Source organism: Balaenoptera borealis (genome assembly GCF_965194805.1).
Source record: "Balaenoptera borealis genome assembly, chromosome: 8".
NCBI classification, from domain to species: Eukaryota; Metazoa; Chordata; class Mammalia; order Artiodactyla; family Balaenopteridae; genus Balaenoptera; species Balaenoptera borealis.
The window spans coordinates 85,546,786-85,568,832 of record NC_138865.1 but is presented as its reverse complement, the minus strand read 5'-3'; the positions used below and the strand labels follow the sequence as shown (position 1 = coordinate 85,568,832).

Here is a 22,047-nt window from a genome sequence, read left to right as displayed (position 1 = left end):
TTTAAATTTTAAGAAGAATTACTTGAGCCTCTTGTTTAAAATGCAGTTTCCTAGACCATACTCCCATAGATTCTAATTCAAAATGCCTGGAGTGGCTCGGGCATCTACATTTGTTGTTGTTGTATCTGCCTTTTCAATAAGCAACTAATGCCAAATGATTCTTGAATTACATTTTGAAAAACACAGCTACAGGATTTGCTATATGAAAAAAGCCAGTCTCTCAGACAGAAGCATAGTGCTCCTGCGCTGATGGAGGGAGGAGACAGCCAGATGAGCTATCCTACTGAGCTTGGAGACCAGCTCACTGCGATCATACAGGGAAACGAAACAATTCTGGCAGGTCCAGGACCCAATTAAAAATGAATCCTCTTTCCAGTAAGGCAAAGGTTCTGCACTTATCCCTGTTGACTAGGCTACAGCAACACAGGCTTCTTCTGCCTATTTCATCCTGTTTCTAGTGGAAAATGTAAGAAATCAGAAATAGTCACATTAAAAAAATAAGGTCCATAAGTATCAAACAAAACCCCCCCAAACAACTATTACATCACCAATTAATAGTCCAGTGCTGGTCAGTTTTTCTATGACAATGAAATGACAGGAGCTTTGAGCCCTAGACTTGAAGTGAACAGCCATCTGTCTAGAATAGCAGTGACAGGACTCACCTATCAATTACTAAATTGTAGTAATTACCAGGTAGCTCACAAAGGACAATAAAGTCAAACATTAGAAATTATTCCCTTCCTTTTTTGAGACAGTAGATTTCTTTCCATGAAAAACAGTAAAGAACCTATAATTAAGAAAAGTACTTCAAACCTGACATAGGGGAATAACAAAAAGAAACTATTGACCAAACTTCCTTGTGAATATAGATATAAAAATCCAAAATAAAATACAAGCAAATCAAACATAGCATTATAACAAAAGAATACTTTTAAAAAATACTTTTACCATAATCAAGTAAATTAAAGGAAGGCAAAATGATTTATTAATAGAAATTGATTAATGCATTCATCGCTGTTTGTAAGTCAAAGGGAAATACCCATGAATAACTAGGTAAGTACTATTAAGGCATTTTGAAATGTTCAACATCCATTCATTTTTAATATGAAAGCTCTACTGAGTTATAAAATGCAGAAAAGTACACAAATGATAAGCATACTGCTCAATGAATATGTGAACACACTCAAGTAACCAGCACGCAGATCAAGAAACAGTATTACAGCACCCCCAGCAGACCTCTTGCTACCCTTTTTCAGCCAACTTGCTACTTCCCTCACTTCCTCCAAGTCTTTACTCAAAAGTCATCTCACTGTAGCTTGTATACTAACCAACTTATTTAAAATTATAATTCAATTTCAGTTCTAGCATTCCCAATTGCTTTTCACCATCTACTCTTTTATTGGTCCACTCTCTAACATCCTGTATAATTATTATGTTTATTGTCTACCTCCTGCCACCCAAGATCTTTGTCTTTTTGCTTCCTGATATATCCTAAGCACCTAAAACAAAAGCTGGAATGTGCCCAAAATTCTCTGTAGAAGAAAAGGACTCAGCGATACAGGGACACGGGGAGGGGAGGGTGAAAGGGCAATATGGCTGGATGTGAGAAAAGGAGTATCAACACCAGGAATATAAACAGATACAATCTTTCTAGTGTATGATTTGGCAATATCTAACAAAATTTTAAATGTGCATATTCCTTAACTCAGTAATTCCACTTAACAGAAATGCATTAATTCAACTAATTTTACTGAGCAAGGTTACTGGGGATACACAGATAAGCATTTTCCCTACTCATGAAATTTATGGTCTAGAGAAGAAAATAAATATTAATCAAATAATCATACATACCGAGTAAGTGATGTAGGAAAGGTAAATACATAGAGGTACTAAAAGAATATATAATATGGGAGGGGGGATCCATTTGCACATTTACAAAATCGAGGAAGTTACTATCATAAAGTCGGAACAGTAGTTATTTTTACAGAGGAGGAGACTGTGATTGGGAAGAGGCATGTGGAGGGCTTTCTGGGGTGCCTGGCAAAGGTCTATTTTTTGCCTTATATTAATTCATTAAAATAAACATTTGTTTTATGAGGTTTATATATTTATATATATATATATATATATATATATATATATATATATATATATATATTCATTCTACAATTAAATTTCTTTAATGCATCAAGCAAACTGCTCACATCACTACAACCACCCACCATCTGATTGCTTCATTCTCCTGCATAAAGTCTTCAAAGGTTCCCCATTGTCTTCAAGATAAAATACAAACAGCTTGCTATGGCACTCAAACCCTTCCTGACATGAGCACTCTGTGCCTCTCTAGCCTCATCTCTAACCCCTTCCCCACTCTTATCTCCTGCCTTCAAGCCATCCAGAATTTAACATACTTAAGTGATGCTTTTTCATCTTAGTGTCCTAGTACCATAAACTCTTTTCTCCTTTCCTTGACTGACTCCGACTCATCTTTTAAAGCTCAGTTTATTTTGGAGTTTTGCAGGGAGAGGAGAATGGATAGGTAGAGCACAGGAGAATTCTAGGTTAATGAAACTATTCTGTATGATACTATTGGGGTGGATATGTGTCAGTATGTATTTATCAAAATCCATACAATATGTAGGGATGTAATGCACAACATGATAAATATAATTAACACCACTGTATGTTATATATGAAAGTTGTTAAGAGTAAATCCTAAGTTCTCATCACAAAAATTTTTTTCTTTTATTTTGTATTTATACAAAATGATGGACATTCACAAAACTTATTGTGATAATCATTTCAGGATGTATGTAAGTCAAATCATTACACTGTACACCTTAAACTTATACAGTGCTGTATGTCAATTATATCTTAATAAAACGGGAAGAAAAAAAGAGAAAAACCCCATAGAATGTATAACACAAAGAGTGAACCATAATGAAATATATGGACTTTGATTTTAAACTTTTTTTTTCAATTTATATATCATTTTCTCTAGGAAGCTATTCCTAACCATCCCAAATTTGGATTAAGTTTTCTTCCTCTATACTCCTCCACCATTTACTTATCACACGGTACTAGCTACATGTTTCTTCCTCTCTGGACTTGAGCTCCTTGAGATCAAGGACTTTTAATCTCTATACCCCCAGTGCCTAGCATGATTCTTGGCATGAGGAAGAGGTGTCCAATAACTGTTTGTGTAATGAACAAGTCTATCAATTGTTGATGTCTACCATAATTCTGTCAATCATGTTTTATCAATCAAACTCATTTCTTACCACTTTGTACCAATAAAATCTATAATAAGAAGCTGTAAGATGACCATGCTTTTATGGGAATAACAGTCACATATATATATATATATATATACACACACACACACACAACACACACTATGCTCAGATTAGGTACTTAAATGTTATAATCAAATAAAACTTTGATACATTAACCTGACATTTTTAACATGCATAATTGTGTAACATAGTAATTGAACAGAAATGATAATGAATTGATGTAATGACTGCAATTAGCCGCATCAAATTCTTTCTGGAAGATGGCAGGATATAAATAAATAAATAAGTGAGTCAGAAGACTACAATTAACATTATTTTTAACAGCCAAACCATATTGTTATAGTCTCTCTTTTCTTTGTTAGTTTGCCAGCACCTATAATTAGCATCAGTATCAACTGTTCCCACCAATACCACATGTACAATGTATAACTCATCACCCACTCTTACTGACAGAAGTCCTAGACCCACTGCACTGCCCTATTACTAAAATAAGACTCCCTACAGTCTAAGGAGGCCATAACTAGTATATTTTCCTGTCTGAGAGTCCGAGTCCTGGACGAGACATACCAGAAGATGTGGATTAATACTTTACTCCCACTACCCAGGAAAGAGTAGTTCCAGCCAGGAAGAGGTTCCTTGGCCAGGAGCGAGAGAGTGGAGTGGATTACCTTTTGAATTCTCCTTTCATACTTTTCATTTATCCTACTATGAATATCTTTCTTTTCAATTGGTACATTCTGATTAGCTTCTTCAAAAGTCATTTCTAAACTCATCTCTCTGGAAAGCCTTCCTGAACAAACTACATGCCATTCTTAACCATTTGCTTCTTTGCCTCCTTAACACTTCCCTCTCTATTTCCAAGGTATTACTACTGAAAACAAACTGAAAGGAATTGCCCAAAACTAAAATATAAGCAGAAACACAAGTTGATAAACCAGAGAAGGAAATTTGAACAGGACACCAAACAAAGAGGAGGGACCAGTTTTCAAGAGCCAAAATAGGAAGTCAGGAAATAAAAGGCCCAAGACGGTAGAGGAAGAAAAGACAGGCTAAGCAGGCAAGCAGGAAGGAGATTCTGAGTGAATCACAGCACAGGAACTGTTGCTTGTGGCTCTCTGCAACAAGATTAGTAGGAAGGCTGGCTATAACTAAAGGCCAGGGAGGAGAAAGCACTCTCATACTTTGCTAGTGGGGGTGAAAATAGTACAGCTTCTAGAGAGGATTATTTTGTAGTATCTTCCAAAATGTTAAATGCATTGTTAAATGTAAAATGCTTTGACCCAGTAATCTCACTACTAGCTATTCATCCAATATGCATACATGTATGAAATCATATATGTGAAATGATATCAACTGCAAGCACTGTACCAGCATATATTGGAAGCAACTTAAATGTCTGTTAATAGCAATTCCAATCCTAAGTATATACCCAATAGAATTGAAAACAGGCATTCAAACAAATACTTGCACATAATTGTTCACAGCAGCACTATTCACAATATCCAAAAGTTGGGGTAAAAAACAAATGTCCATCAACTATGAATGGACAAACAAAAGGTGGTATATCCATACAATGGAATATTCAGTCATTAAAGGAATAAAGAACTGATACGTGCTAAAATCTGGAAGAATCTTAAAAACATGCTAACTGAAGAAGCCAGTCACAAAAGGTCACATACTTATGATTCCATTTACATAAAATATCCAGAATAGGTAAATCCATAGAGACACAAAGTAGATTAGTGATTGCCCAGGACATGGCATTAAGCAGGAACCAGGAGTGACTGCTTAAAGCCCACAGGGCTCCTTTAGGGGTGATGAAAACGTTTTGGATTCACATAGAGGTAAGAGCCCCACAGCGTTGAGAATGTACTAAACGTCACTGAATTATACACTTTAAAATGGTTAATATTATGTGAATGAATTTCATCTTGATTTCCAAAATGTCCATGTTAATAGGGACTGGATCCCAACATGTAGTATATATCATACATTGTTAAGTGAAAAAAAGCAAGGCATGTAACACGGTGCAAAGCATACTACCATTTGTGAAGGTGGTAAGTATATGTATATACTTACGTATATATACAGTAAATGGCAATAGTGGTTGCTTCCGGGCAGAAACTGAATGGCTAAAGGATAGGGTAGTGAAAAAAAACTGTGCCTCATAGCATGCACTGCATCTTTTGATATAAAAATGAACCTTATGCATGTGGTTCTTTGGAAAAAAAAATAATAAAGTGGGGCAGGAGGAATTAGCCCTAGGTTTGAGGTAATCAAGAATCAGTTCTCAGGGAACACCAGAATGATTAGGATGCTTTAACAAGAGCCAGAATAGGAGACTCAGATAAAAGTGTAAATAGTGGAAGAAAAATGGCAAAGAATGAATATGAGCTAGACCTCTGTCTTCTGGGATCTGAGAAATGAGAAGGGGTAAAGAGGAAAGTGATGAGGTGGGAGAATCTGCAGGATAGAGGCCAGCTGGCCATGCAATCCTACTTTCCTTCAGGGCATGTAGTCCTTGGTAAATAAGTGAAAGTAATCAGTGACATAAAGCTTGCTCTTCTGCTTCCACTGTTCACAGAAATAGGTCTTTAGTCATAGCCACAAAAATTTTAAGTGGCACAAAACTTTCAATCCTACAGCAGATTTAAAAGGAGAGAGGATGCTATGTGACAAGGACACTAGGTTCAGAAATAAAAGAAAAGGCTCCCAAAAGAGTGAATCTGCCAAACTGGGCCAGCCGTGAATATCTTCACTCTTTGAAGAAAACTGTGTACAGCAGAGGGACTCAGTTCCTTCTGCAGATTAGCAAGTACAACTTTGACATCACTCTACCCCCTCTAAGCCAATATGCTCAGCATATAATTTGGCATTTTTAAAATCCTTTCCCCATACTTTTCATTTATCCTACTACGAACAAGCTTTCCTTTCAATCAATACATCTCAATTAGCTCCTTAAAAGTCATCTCTAAACTCATCTCCTTGGAAAGCCTTTTTGAACAAACTTATGCCATTCTTTACTATTTGCTTATTCTGTGCCACCTCAGCACTATACTCTCTCTTTCCAGGTTATTACTATGCACCTGCTGAAGGTCATTAGTTAAATAACATTCAAGGTGCTGCATTTGTGTATTTGTCCTCTTCTCACCTGTGTCTAGTTTATGAGCCAGGTCTCCCGATTTTTTGCATCCTCCCATTAATTCTTCCTTGGACCCCACAAATATACTCTCTGGTCTATGTATCTACTCAGTAAGAACAAGAATACTCCAAGAAAACAGAGAAACCTTTAGGAAGGAAGAAACAAAAAGATGTGATGGATAAACTTGTACTTAGGAGCCTTGGACTTCTTTTCTGTAAAGCTTATCTGGAGTCTCAAAGCTTCACAAGAGAAATTAAGGAAAATATGACAATTCTCTTTCTGTCTGGCATCTGCTAAAAAGTCTTCATTTCTACTAAGGATAAACATGAGCACTCTCATGCTTATAAATTACCTTACAACATAGCTAACAAAGCTTTAGCTATTGTCGACCTCACATCTCAGTTACCAGAATATGAGTGTAGCAGCCTTAAATACAGAAGGATCCTAGGAATCTATAAGCTCTGGAGAAAATAAATTTCCAACCCTCCAAAAAAAGAACGCTATCTTCCAGCAAATACTGCAAATTACACTCTTTTTCAATAATAACTGTTTTCCTTTTTTTCCCCAGAAAGGCCAAATTGTTTTTCCCTAAAATCCAGGTAGGATGAAGTCTCTCAGGCACAAACAACCAGGTTTCATTCCCTGGTATCTAACACATCAGAGAGTGAGACTAATAGCTGTGCAGATTCCAAAAGAAACAGAAGACCATGTCCCTACCTCCTGCAATTCACCAGGCTTGTGGAGAAAAAAAAATCCTGTCACTCGGGGAGCAATGGAAAGTCTAAGAAAGTTTACAGTACATTACTAAACTCTATTAGAAAATAATGGGTGATGGGCTCATGGGTAGTAGTTCCATTATTATGCTCCAAAACTTATATATATTACATGTACTCTTTCACACATTCAAATAATGCATAATTAAAATTTTAATTTTTTAAAAATTAAAACGTTGGAAGAGTACACACTAAACTGTGAAAAGTAGTTATCTCATAGTAGATTGGACAGGCGGTATTACAGAGAAATTTTTCATTTTCTATATTATACATTTATGAATCATTTTAAGATTTTTGTAGTGAAAATGTTGTGTTTCTCTTTTTTTAAGTTTAAAATAAAAGGCACTGATTTAGTATGCTGGAAAAAAATTCTTCACAACACCATGCAAAGTGACTACCAAGAATTCAAACTCAGTGAGGAAACTAACACATTCTGTGAAAATAAACTGCAGGAAGTTCTTAACCCAGTAACAAATGTGTGAAAGTCATTCTAGGAGGGTGAATGAGGACAGAGGAAATATTCCTATTGTATTCAAGGCCAGGATTTCAGGGAAACAGACTTTTGCCCTGGAAAGCAACCCAGAAAGTAAGCCATCTATTTCCCTATGGTTTCAATAAATTCTTAAAACATAGTAAGAATCCAAAAGGGTCACCGATCAAGAAGTATTCAAATCTCAAATATAGTAAGCTATGAAAATTTTATTGTAGTAAATGGTACGCAAGACCAATTCAAAGGATGGAAAGAATAATCAAAAGATATCTCTGATGTATATATGTATGTTTAGACAAGTGTAAAACCTCTCAAATGACTCATAAGAAACTGCTAATGATGACTGTGAGGAGAGGGTCCAAACAGCTGGGTACGGGAATGGAAGGGACACCATTTTCTGTATTCTTTTTAACATTAAAAATTTTGGTACCAGTATACATATTATCTATTCAATAAATGAATTAATTTTAAAATAAAAAGGCAGGGACTTCCCTGGTGGCGCAGTGGTTAAGAATCCGCTTGACAATGCAGGGGACAGGGTTTGATCCCTGGTCCAGGAAGATCCCACATGCCACGGAGCAACTAAGCCCATGTGCCACAACTACTGAGCCTGCACTCTAGAGCCCGCAAGCCACAGCTACTGAAGCCCGCGCACCTAGAGCCCACACTCTGCAACAAGAGAAGCACCGTGGCATGTACATATATACACTACCAAATGTAAAACCAATAGCTAGTGGGAAGCAGCTGCATAGCACAGGGAGATCAGCTCGGTGCTCTGTGACCACCTAGAGGGGTGGGATAGGGAGGGTGGGAGGGAGACGCAAGAGGAAGGAGATATGGGGATATATGTATATGTATAGCTGATTCACTTTGTTATAAAGGAGAAAATAACACACCATTGTGAAGCAATTATACTCCAATAAAGATGTTAAAAAAAATTAAAAAATTAAAAAAAAAGAGAAGCCACCGCAATGAGAAGCCTGTGCACCTCAAGGAAAAGTAGCCCCTGCGTGCCACAACTAGAGAAAGCCCACGCACAGCAACGAAGACCCAACACAGACAAAAAATAAATTATAATTAATTAATTAATTAAAAAATAAAAAGGCAGTAGCCAATGTGTTTCTGAACAGCAAAATATTGGGTTGGCCAAAAATTCCTTTGGTTTATAAGTAAAAATAAAAGATAAAATTTTCATTTTCACCAAGAACTTTATTGAACAACATATTCACCCTTTTATTCCACTACCTTCTGCCATTTTTCAGGCAACCTTATAATTCCATCTTCCCAAAACTTTTTATCTTTTTGAGCAAAGAACTGTTCTAGGTGCCTTTTACAATCTTCCAGGGAATTGAAACTTTTTCCATTAAGAGAATTTTGTAAAGACTGAAATAAATGGAAATCCAAAGGTGCAATGTCTGGTGAATACGGTGGATGAATCAGAAATTCCCAGCCAAGCTGTAACAGTTTTTGCCTGGTCATCAAAGAACCATGTGGTCTTGCGTCGTCCTGATGGAAGATTATGTGTTTTCTGTTGACTAATTCTGGACACTTTTTGTCTAGTGCTGCTTTCAGTTGGTCTAATTGGGAGCAGTACCTGCTGGAATTAATTGTTTGGTTTTCCGGAAGGAGCTCATAATAGAAGACTCCCTTCCAATCCCACCATATACACAACATTACCTTCTTTGAAGACCAGCCTTTGGTGTGGTTGGTGGCGGTTCATTTCTCTTGCCCCACAATCTCTTCTGTTCCATATTATCGTACAGTATCCACTTTTCATCACCCATCACAATTTGTTTTAAAAACGGAACGTTTTCATTACATTTAAGTAGAGATTCGCATGCGGAAATACGGTCAGGAAGGTTTTTTTCGCTTAACTTATGTAGAACCCAAATATCCAAGAGATTAACATAACCAAACCGGTGCAAATGATTTTCAGCACTTGATTTGGATATTTTGAGTGTGTCTGCTATCTCCCGCGTGGTATAACACTGATTGTTGTCAATTAATGTCTCGATTTGATCGCTATCAACTTCAACTGGTCTACCTGACTATGGAGCATTGTCCAGAGAGAAATCTCAAGCATGAAACTTCACAAACCACTTTTGGCAGGTTCGATCAGTCACAGCACCTTCTCCATACACTGCACAAATCTTTTTTTTTTTGCATTTCAGTTGCGTTTTTACCTTTCTTGAAATAATAAAGCATAATATGCTGAAAATGTTTTCTTCCATCTTCAATATTAAAATGGCTACACAAAAATTCACCAATTTTGATGTTTTCTTTTTAAATGCACGCTGATATGACAGCTGTCACAATACGATCTAACAAAATTGTTTTGAAAGAAGTTAAAGACAACTAAGCGCTACTAGAGCCATCTTACGGAAAAAAACCAAATGAACTTTTTGGCTAACCCAACAGATCCCATGAGATTTTTGCCATCAAGGGGTTGTACAGTGGAAAGAACATGGACCTTAGAGTCAAACGGAAGTTTTAACCCCAGTTCACCCACTTCCTAGAAATAAGTGATGCAGAAAAAGATAACCGGTTGGGAGATCTGAAAAAAATCTCTCCGTGCTGCTCTTCCCAATACCATGTAAAGTGGCTACCAAGAATTCATAACTAACAAGGAAACCAATATATTCTGCAACTTTTAATCACAGCTGACTTGAGAAAGCAGAATTTTAACCTAGAGGGCAATAAACAGAACCCTCAAAATCCATGATATATATTGAAATTCACATTATGACAAAAACGACTGTGAAAGTTATAGAGTTAAAACATTTCTTTTATGAGGTAACACTGCAATGGGTAGAGCTAAAGGTCAGCTGGTGTAGGGACTAAACAGCCCACTTATAAAGCCTTGAACTTATGAATAGCATAAGTATTATATTATGGTTTTGAGGAGTAGATAAATGTGTATTTAAATGCAGGGTGGCAGTGTCCCAGAGGAGACTGAGGTACAGGATTGAGTTTTATAATTTCTCCGGTCTCCCAGGACTATCTTGGGCACCTATACCCCAATTTCAGTGCAGGGCATGGTTTAGAAAGCTAATAGAAATCCTGACAACTCAATATCAGAAAAACAAACAACTTGATTTAAAAATGGGCAGACATTTTTCCAAAGAAGACATACAGATGGCCAACAGGCACATGAAAAGATGCTCAACATCACTAATCATCAGGAAAATGCAAATCAAAACAATCTCACACCTGTCACAATGGCTATTATCAAAAAGATAAGAAACAAGTGTTGGTGAGAATGTGGAGAAAAGAGAACCATCGTGCACTGTTGGTGGGAATGTAAATTGGTGCAGTCACCATGGAAAACGGTTCCCAAAAAAATCTAAAAAGAGAACTACCAATGTTCCCCAAAAATCTAAAACTAGAACTACCAAATAGACAACAAAAACACTAATTCACCATGTTTACAGCAGCATTATTTACAATTGCCAAAATATGGAAGCAACCTAAGTGTCCATTGACAAATGGTTAAAGAAGATGTGGGGGGTATGTGTGTGTATACACATATATATGGTGTGTATATATTTATACACATACATGCACACAATGGAACATTACTCAGCCATTAAAAAGAATGAAATCTAGCCATTTGCAGCAATGCAAGTGGACCTGGAGGGCATGATGCTAAGTGAAGTAAGACAGACAAAGAAAAACAAATACCATATGATTTCACTTATATGTGGAATCTAAAAAACAAAACAAATGAACAAGCAAAACAAAAATAGACTCATAGATACAGACAACAATCTGGTTGTTGCCTGAGGGGAAGAGGGTAGGGAGATAGATGAAATAGGTGAAGGGGATTAAGAGGTACAAAATTCCAGCTATAAAATAAGTAAGTCACAGGGATGTAATACACAGCATAGGGAATATAGTCAATAATATTATAACAACTTTGTATGGTGACAGATGGTAACTAGACTTATTGTGGTCATCATTTCATAATGTATAAAAATATCAAATCACTATGTTATACACCTGAAACTAATATAATATTGTACGTTAATTATAATTCAATAAATAAAATAAAAATTTTAATAATTAAAAAAAGAAGTTCTAGCAGACCGTACTAATGTCTTTTTTTAAATTTACTTTTACTGGAGTATAGTTGCTTTATAATGTTGTTTTAGTTTCTACTGTACAGCAAAGTGATCAGCTATAGGTATACATATATCCCCGTCTCTTTTTTGGGTTTCCTTCCCATTTAGGTCATCACAGAACATTGAGTAGAGTTCCCTGAGCTATACAGTAGGTTCTCATTAGTTATTTATTTTATACATAGTATCAGTAGTGTATATATGTCGATCCCAATCTCCCAATTCATCCTACCCACCCCCCTTGGTATACATACGTTTGTTTATCCATACATTTGTTCTCTCTGTGTCTCTATTTCTGCTTTGCAAATCAGATCATCTATACCAGTGGTCCCCAATCTTTTTGGCACCAGGGACCAGTTTCGTGGAAGACAATTTTTCCACAGATCGGTGGGGGGATGATGGTTTTGGGATGATTCAAGCACATTACATTTATTGTGCACTTTATTTCTATTATTATTACATTGTAATATATAATGAAGTAATTATACAACTCACCATAATGCAGAATCAGTGGGAGTCCTGAGCTTGTTTTCACTTGCCACTCACTGACACGGTTTTGATATGAGTCTGCAAGCAACTGATTTATCATGGTCTCTGTGCAGTCAAACCTCTCTGCTAATGATAATTTGTATTTGCAGCCACTCCCCAGTGCTAGCATCACTGCCTCAGCTCCACCTCAGATCATCAGGCATTAGATTCTCATAAGGAGCGGGCAACCTAGATCCCTCGCATGTGCAGTTCACAGCAGGGTTTGAGCTCCTATGAGAATCTAATGCTGCCACTGATCTGACAGGAGGCAGAGCTCAGGCAGTAATGCAAGCGATGGGGAGCGGCGTAAATACAGATGAAGCTTCGCTTGCTCGCCTGCTGCTCACCTCCTGCTGTGCAGCCCAGTTCCTAACCGGTCTGTGGCCCAGGGGTTGGGGACCCCTGATCTATACCATTTGTGCTAATGTCTTGAAGGGGCCTGCCATGGAACAGCAACATGACACTGCAAAAGGATATAGAGGATAGGCTGGGTTCTGTCCCTTCAAAAGTTATGGTAAGGGATTCTTTATCCCTTCAAGAAAGATCTACCTACTACATGCTCTTGAAAGCTAATACTAGTTGTGACTGTGAGGTCACTAAGTTCTCTAACAGATGGACCTCTTGATAGGCAGGGGCTATCAGCATGGTGGCTACTGTCATCTGGAAAATACGTAATACAGAAAACAAATTGCTAAAGAACAGACCACAGGATCTGGTACCAGCCAAGCTTCCTTTTTATCTGGAGCTGTGCAAGATAGTTAGGTCTGATGGTCAGAAGTGTCAGGTCCTCTCAAGTTGGTCAAGTTGGTAAAGTTGGTAAAGTGCTAGAGTGACAGACAGTCCCATAGTTTGCTGTACATGATCATGCCTTGACACAGTGAGTATTTGCCAATGGGTCCACTCTTTCCGGCATGGACCCACCAGAAAGAGGTGGACAAAATTTCATGTTCTGGGCTTCCCTGGTGGCACAGTGGTTAAGAATCCGCCTGCCAATGCAGGGGACATGGGTTTGAGCCCTGGTCTGGGAAGATCCCACATGCCGCGGAGCAACTAAGCCCGTGCGCCACAACTACTGAGCCTGCACTCTAGAGCCCGTGCTCTAGAGCCCGTGCTCTGCAACAAGAGAAACCACGACAATGAGAAGCCTGCACATCACAACGAAGAGTAGCCCCTGCTTGCCTCAACTAGATAAAGCTCATGCGCAGCAACGAAGACCCAACACAGCCAAAAATAAAAACAAATAAATTAATTTTAAAAAAATTTCATGTTCTGCTAGAGTTCATCATCACCTGACTAGGAAAACAAGTCCTGTTCCTCATCGAGAGGCAACGAGAATACCCCACAAGCATAAATCTAGTCTTGTTTGAGGTAGGTAGAGAAATGGAACTAATAGCAGCATTGGCTGTACCTGCCCAGAGTTTTGTATTTGGTTGATTCTAGCAGGGGAATTACACCATCATCTGTAGAGCAGGCAGTAATCTAATCTTTCAGGTGAGGAATATCTGGTATACATATAGAATGGCCTATTTCTCTGCCTCCCCAAACAGGTAGAATATTAAAAATAAGACAAGTCATAGCATGGCAGTGGACAGTTTTGGATGGAGACCAAGAATAATATGACATAAGAGGAATATTTGAGTGTAGTGCAGACTAGGGATACAGCATGTCAGGCCTGATGGATTAAGAGTAGTGGGAAGCACTAACACCTCATGCTTCCTAAGGATCAATAATATCAGCACGATGGATCACCAGGAAATATAACACTAAGAGTTGAAAAGGAAAAAAGGGCAAGACATTTTACATAAAAGTGTCTCTTCTGGGCATGCTGGTAAAAGAAATCCTTTTGAAGTTAGTGGTGGTCAAATAAGATATCATAACAAGGTAGGCAAACTGTATTACTGACAATGCTTCTGAATGTTTGGTCACTGTTATTCATACATGTGACTAACATCCAACTGTTCTGAACTGACGCATTCTTTAAGAAAAATTTTAAACAATATGTTGAGTTATGCCCTATTTTACTAATTTAAAAGACTGATTCATACTCAGGAAATTTTGGTTTATGATCTGACACGGCACTATTAATAGGCAATATTGTAACAAAAGCAGTGAAGCAAACCTTTCATAGACAATCGGAGAAACCTCTTTGAAACATCAATGATGGGCTGTATCTCAATCAAAATTTCAAGCTCGCTTAAAGGTCATATTACAAATGAAAAAACAGGCCCCAAAACTTATTTCAGCCATAGTAATTTGTTAGGAGAGACCTTACGGATATTACTAACAGAAGAGACACAACTTTAAGAGCTAGTTAGAACTCTCAATGAAGGAATCACTAGTACTGTTGAACTAAAAACTGTGTCAACCTCCACAACCAACCATCATTCAATTAAATCTCAAATCCAAACTAAAAAAGTAAATCTACAATGACCTGTCTCTATATTGTCAGGCCTGGGATCTTTTTTTTAATAAACATTTATTAGTTTTTAAATTATCATAAAATAAATGCATTTGGAGAAAATTTAGAAAGTACAAAAAAGTATAAAGAAAAAAAAAATTTACCCACAATCCTACCACCAAGAGCCACTATTAAAAATATTTCCTAGGTTTTGTTCCTATGCTTATGAGTATATATTTTTTAGATAATTGGGATCCTACTTAATCAGTTTAGGTTACTCATTTTTAAAAACTTATTCACATAATTGTTTTCTGTATCTTAAAAAATTACTTAAAAACATATTATTCCATTATATGGAAATGCCACAACTACCCATTCCTCCATTAATTTTGCAATTTTTCTCCATTATAATTAAAACCTAATCATAAATGTCCCTTTGCATCTCAAGTTATTTTCCCTGAATAGTTCCTAGAAGTGAAATTACTGAGTTAGAAGGGTTGTACTAATTTACACACCCTGGCAGAATATGTGAGTACTCATCTCATCAAGTCCTTGCCAGATGCTGATTCACTTTTGATTCATTTCTCAATTGCAGCCAGTGATACTGTCACTGATAATACAGTGGGTGGGCAAAGCAGACATGTATAAAAATTGAATATAGCAGAAAGTTGTAGAACTTAGTAGTCATAAGACTATTTGGTGTGGCAACACAGTGTGCTGCTGCATTCCTTGACAAGACATAGGTATAAATATCCTTACTGAAGATTGAAGTTTGAATACCTTGATTTCTAAATACCGTCCCCCACTAAAAGGAGCCAGGGTTCATTGGAGAAATGCCTTATTCTAGAACTGAGGCAGAGAAAGGACAAGATGAGCCTGGAACATCTTATACCAGGAAAGGAAGGAAATGGTCAAAAAAATGACGGGGTCACATCAAAAGAACACAGGATCTGATTTTAAAGGGACTCCCATAGGCCAAATTTGGGACAATGTGAACATCAAAGAGAATGACAGAACTGGATTATAAAACATTGAGTTAAAAAAAGAATTCATGAGTCCATAGTGATAGTCATAAAAAAGGAGGATAGGAGAGGGAAAGCTCTTTACAGAAGATTGACAGCTGTAAAGCAACTATACTCCAATAAAAATTAATTAAAAAATGGTTGAGGGTTTTGAACCCAGAAAAAAAACAAAAGACTGACCGCTACTCGATGTAAAGGCATGATAGAAAACCATCATTTTGTGGCCAGCAATGTATTGAATAATAATAAATTAAGGCCATAATCATAATAGATTCTAAAATTAATGGATGAAAGGCTATGAGAAAATAGGTTATACACACACAGTCTCAAAGTATCACCCACCTAGCCCCAACAGTTTACTTATTAATTACAAAGCGGAAAAAATACCTTAACAGTGGAGAGATCTGGATAACATCATCTGAACTAATAATTAACATAAGCATCACAAATAAAGGGACAAACTGACATCAGCTCTGCAGTAACCAGAACTAATTATGAAGAAACAATCAGACAAATCCAAATTTTAGGAAATTCTGAAAGGCAATTTAACTGGACCCTTGTCAGCTGTCCAGCAGAATGTTTATGCTGATGTGGGAATAAACAACCTTTTGGGAGAGCAGTTGTTGGTGAAGAGAGGTTACACAGTCCCTTCTCCTGTTTCTCCTCTCTGATTCCAAGTGAGGAGAAGTTCCAAGATTCACAGACTGGGGTTGCTTGCAAGAATGGGAGCCAGACAGGTTGGAGGTCTACTTGGGTGGAAGAATTGTTGATCTGAACCCTGTACCTACCTAAGTAGACAAAAAGAGGACTGGAGAGACGAAGCAGAGCTGGGAGATAGAGAATAGAATGAAATTGCCTTTGTTTCTCAGAGCAAGAATAAGTGAGCTCCTCAGGAGTCAAATAAATTTTGTGGAATGTGGTTGGGCCTAAGCTGTCTTGATATTCCCCCCATTCAAAAAGCCTCTATGGGCTTTCCTGGTGGTGCAGTGGTTAAGAATCCGCCTGCCAATGCAGGGGACACGGGTTCAAGCCCTGGTCCGGGGAGATCCCACGTGCCGCGGAGCAACTAAGCCCATGCGCCACAATTACTGAGCTTGCACTCTAGAGCCCGCGAGCCACAACTACTGAGCCAGCATGCTGCAACTACTGAAGCCCGCGCGCCTAGAGCCTGTCCTCTGAAAAAAAAAAAAAAAAGCCTCTTTGTGATAGGATACCAGCAGCAGCAAGCTAAGTACATCTATTGGTGGAAGAAGTCAATAGTGGATGAAAGAGGCTGAACCAGAGCAATCTCTCACATCCAGGAACTGGACCCTGAAGAGTACTCTGAGGTAACTTCTGGAGAGTCACAAATGTACCTCAATGAGAGAACAAGCATTCACCTACCCAAGAGAGGACAGGAAGAATCAAGCAGTATCAACCAGACAGGCAGCAACAACCAAAAAGAGAAGCTCAAGACCTCTCCTAGGAGGACTGATGTTACTGTTCTTAGAAAACAGAAACATCTTCAGAATCTCAATGTATGTCTTACCTATCCATGAAGACTGCTCCAAACACTGACTTAGTGTGAGAATAAGACATTGCAGTGAAGTGACTGCTCATGGCATAGGTGTGTCTTTGTGTAATGGCATTCACTGAAATATCCCAAATGGCCTCTAGTCCTTGGTCTTTAGTACACAGAAAACACTTGAGACCTCTCTTAATCCTGCCCAAGTGGCTTCATTAGAACCAGAGTCTCACTGGCTACTTCTAGAGAGCCCAGGACTCATTCTGCAGCATGTGCGACTTGTTAGAGCATGGGAATCTCAATAGGGACCCACTGGCCTAGAGATAGCATCCAGCCATTCCCTCTTTGGAGTCCTACTGTTCACTAGTACCACCCAGAAAGTAGACACAAGGTCCCAATGTGTCTACTCTGGTCAACCTTCTCTCCTCTCACTCAAGTCAAGGAAGGCTTCTCTTACTCAGGAAGAGGGAGATTATGGTGAATCTCTGCTTCCTCCCATAACAGTTATTCAAAACATTTTGAACATTCCCCTCAAGTCCTAGGCTTTCAGTTACTAAAGCCCCAAAGACCATTTCTTCAGCTCTTGCCTTCCATATCTTTCCCTGAAGTAATGGGAACAAGAACTAGCAATAACACAGGGGATAAAAAAAACATGTGGACATAATGTAATATCACCCTATGACATATCTACATATATTACAGTTACCAAAGGAGACTAAAATATCCTAAGATAAAAGTGAATGCGAAGTGTTTTTACTGAATGTTAAATTCACCATCAGAAAGGTTTGGCCCCAAAGAAAACATTGGGAAGAAGCATATAGTTCGCCCCAATACTTTTAAAGAATCTCATCATTTTTAAGATGTAATTGGGGCCAAAGAAACTTTCATATCAAAGATAAGAGTAAGGGTTTCTTTAGAGCAGTAGCCCAGTGATTTCTGAAAATATTTTGAAGACATGTCACAAGTGAATGCAGAGAACTGACCCTAGTGGAGAAGATAGTGGAGGGACCACCCACATGAAGAAATCTCAGGACTAGGAAGTTATAGGGTCCCATGATATTACAGCTAAAAGAGTCCTAGAGATCATTTAGACCAACTCTCCCATTTTACACATCAAGAAATTGAAATAGACAATGGAAAGACGTCCAAAGTCTCTCAGAGAGACAGCAGCAAACCCACATCTAGAACAAGGATTCAACTACTCCATTACTCTTGTTAATAACCTTTAACTATTAAAACTAGTGCATTGTTAAATATTTAGGAAATGTAAGAAATGCAAAAAAGGGGTTTAAAAAGTCATAATCCCACATATCAGAGACAAATTTGGTTAGTATTTTAGTGCTTCTCTTTCTAGGTATTCTCCCCCTAATTGTACAGATATATTTACAATAAGTATATTAGTCTGCTCAGACTGCCATAACAAAATACCATAGACTAGGTGGCTTAAACAACAGAAATTAATGTTTTCAGTCTCTGGAGGCCAAAAAGCCAAAGATCAAGGTTCTAGCAGAGTTCAGTGAGAACTCTCTTCCTAGCTTGCAAATGGCTACCTTCTCACTGTATCCTCACATGGCAGAGAGAGCACTGTTGTCTCTTCCTCTTTTTAAGAGGGCACCAGCCTTATCAGATTAGGGCTCAACCCTTATGACTTCATTTAACCTACAACTCCTCTTCGCAGGCTCTATCTCCAAATACAATCACACTGGGAGTTAGGGCTTCAACATATGAATTTTAGGGGGACACAATTCAGCCCTAGCATTCTGCCTCTGGCCCCCCAAAATTCATGTCCTTATAACATGCAAAATACATTCATTCTATTCCATCAGCCCCAGAAGTCTTAACTCATTCCAGCATCAACTCTAAAGTCCAAAAACTCATTTAAATATCAACTAAATTATATATGAGTAAGAATCCAGTTATGATTCATCCTGAGGCAAAATTCCTCTCCAGTTGTGAACCTGTGAAACCAAACATGTGCTTCCAAAATACAATGGTGGGACAGAAAGATAATCCCATTCCACAAGGGAGAAATAGGAAAGAAGAAGTAACAGGTCCCAAGCAAGTCCAAAACCTAGCAAGGCAAATTCCATTAGATCTTAAGTCTAGAGAATAATTCTCTTCGGTTCAATGACACACCTTCCACTGGGGTGGCATTGTTACTCACTCAGCTCTACAGAGTGGCCCTGGCCCCATAGCTCTCTGTGGTGGCCACCCTTTGAAACAAAAGGAAACATCTCTGTCCCTTGGGCCTGTGCTAAGACTGGCAGCCCTGATATTCTCCAAATCACCTTCCGGGTCACTCTTGCCTTTCCTCAATAGCACACGTTTACGTCAAATAACTCTATGATCTAGTCTTGTAGAATCCAAGAAATCCAACAGCCTTCCTTCATTCCATCCCTCTTTCTCTGTCCCCTTTAGTTGAAACTGGCAATGTCTCTGCTGGTATAATTCCATCTCTATTCCTGGCTTCTGCTGATGGCTGGTTTAGTCCATGAGTCACACCCATGATCTCTTTAGTGTTTTCTTCAGAACAAGATTTCTCATTTTTCACAATATATAGGCTAAGGATAGGCTAAGAATTTCCAAATCTCCAAGTTCTGGTTCCTTTTTACTTAACAATTCCTTCTTCAATTCAACCCTCTCCTCTTGCATTTTATTACAAGCAGTAAGGAAGTCCCAAGCCACACCTTCATTGCTTAGCTTAGAAATCTCCTCTGCTAAACACCCAATCTGATCACTTATAAACTCTACCTTTCACAAAACACTCGAACAATTCAGCCAAGTTCATTGCCACTTTATAACAAGGATCACCTTTCCTCCAGTTTCCAATAAACCGTTCCTCATTTCCATCTGACACTTCTCCAGAACAACCTTTAACATCCATATTTCTGCCAAGAGTCCCTTCATAGCAACCTTGGCTCTTTCTAGCATGCACCTCAGAATCCTTCCAGCCTTTTTGCCCATTACCCAAACTTCCAAAGCCACTGTCACAATTTTAGGTATTTGTTGCAGCAGCACCCCACCTCTCAGCACCAAAATCTGTACTAGTCTGCTCAGCTGCCATAACAAAATACCACAGACTAGGTGGTTTAAACAACAGAAATTTGTATCCCACAAGTTTAAAGGCTAGGAAGTCCAAGATCACGGTGCCGGCTGATTTGCTTCCTGATGAAAGTTCTCTTTCTGGCTTGCAGATGGCCACCTTCTTGCTATGTCCGCACACGGAAAGCTCTGTTGTCTCCTCCTTTTCTTAAAAGGGTATCAGTCCTATCAGATTACAGCCTCATTCTTATGATCTCATTTAACCTTTATCATCTCCTCACAGGCCCTATCACCAAATACTGGGGGCTAGAGCTTCCACATATGAATTTTAGGGGTATGCAAAAACTCTTCAGTTACATATGTACATATGTATATACATATACACATACACATATACAAAGGGTAAGAGTTTTGTATACTTTCTAACTTAGTTTCATGAAAATTTCCCCAATACATTATTCAAAGAATATTCAAATCTTATGACTATTATCATTTACTGTTGTTTAACTATTAAGTCATTTTCAAATTTTGCTATTTAAATAATTTTGCAATGAACATCTTTCTATACAAATCCTTGTCTGTTTCTTGATTATTTAGGACAAATTTCCAGAAATTCAACTGTTGAATCAAAGGTCATGAATTTTTAAAGGCTCTTGGTATGTATTGCCAAATGGCTTCCCAGAAACCTGTACTAGTGTACACTGCCATCTGCAGTAGACATTATAATTAGAATAAAATATTTTTCTGATTGAAAAAAAAAAAGTGTCATAAATGACTAAAAAGGCAAGTTTTTTTTTAATTAAAGGAGTCAAAGACTCAGGACAACCAAATAAAAATGTGTGATTCTTGATTAGATCATACGCTGGTGGGGGAGGATGGCTATAAAAATACTTGGGGGACAATTGGGGAATTCTGAATATGAACTGTATATTAGATATTATTGTAGCAATGTTAAATTTCTTGATTCTGATAATGGTATTTTAGTTATATAGACTGTTCTATCTCTTAGGAGACACATGCTGATGTGTCATAAAGTCTGAAGCTTATATTCAAATGATTCAGAAAATACACATGTGTATTTTTACATATGTATATAGGGGGACAGATATGGGAAAGAGTGGTAGCGAGGAAGAGAAGCAAATGTGGCAAGATGTTAATTACTGAATCTAGTAAAGGGTAAATGCCACTTTCCTTTTTAAACTTACAGTTTAAAATTTTTCAAAAAAAAATATATTAGAGAGTGTCTCCCCACAACTACGGCGCCTGCTGGCAGCTGATGGGGGGCTCTGACCCCCAAGGAGACGGGAGGAACCCCAGAGTGAGCCAGTAGGACGTAGGGGGACCAAGGGGAGAGGAGAAGTGGAGGCCAGACAAGATGGGTGCCCCTGAGGCCAGGGAGATCAGGAGAGGCAGGTGGGAGGGAGTCTGGCCCACTCAGGCCACGGAGGCTGCTGAGTTCCCAAGCTGCTTCCCCCCAAGCCCCGTGCAGGCTGCGTGAGTCCTGGGGGCACAGGAAGGAGGCCGAGGGGAGAATAGGAGAGGTAAGCGGGAGGGGCCATCCCGGAGGAGCGGAAGAGGAGAGGAGAGTGACTGCCCCGCCCACTCAGGCCCAGGGAGCCTACTGAGCTCCCAGGGCGATCCCCTGCCCTCCAAGCCCCCTCCAGGCTGTGTGGGTCTTTCTGGGCATAGGAGGGAGGCCGGGGAGATCAGGAGAGGCAGGCGGGAGGGGCCCTC

At 38.5% G+C, this 22,047-nt stretch overlaps 1 protein-coding gene and 1 long non-coding RNA gene across 6 annotated transcripts in view; one reads left to right on the top strand and one right to left on the bottom strand.

The window, feature by feature from the left end:
• UNC13B (unc-13 homolog B) overlaps positions 1-22,047 on the bottom strand; it is a 239,625-nt gene that overhangs the window by 123,155 nt on the left and 94,423 nt on the right. The window lies entirely within an intron of this gene.
• The window catches only part of LOC309633148, a 108,415-nt gene that overhangs the window by 79,661 nt on the left and 6,707 nt on the right, over positions 1-22,047 (top strand). The window contains exon 2 of the long non-coding RNA XR_014247347.1: positions 20,911-20,969. This is a non-coding gene — a long non-coding RNA (uncharacterized lncRNA). The remainder of the gene's footprint in view (positions 1-20,910; positions 20,970-22,047) is intronic.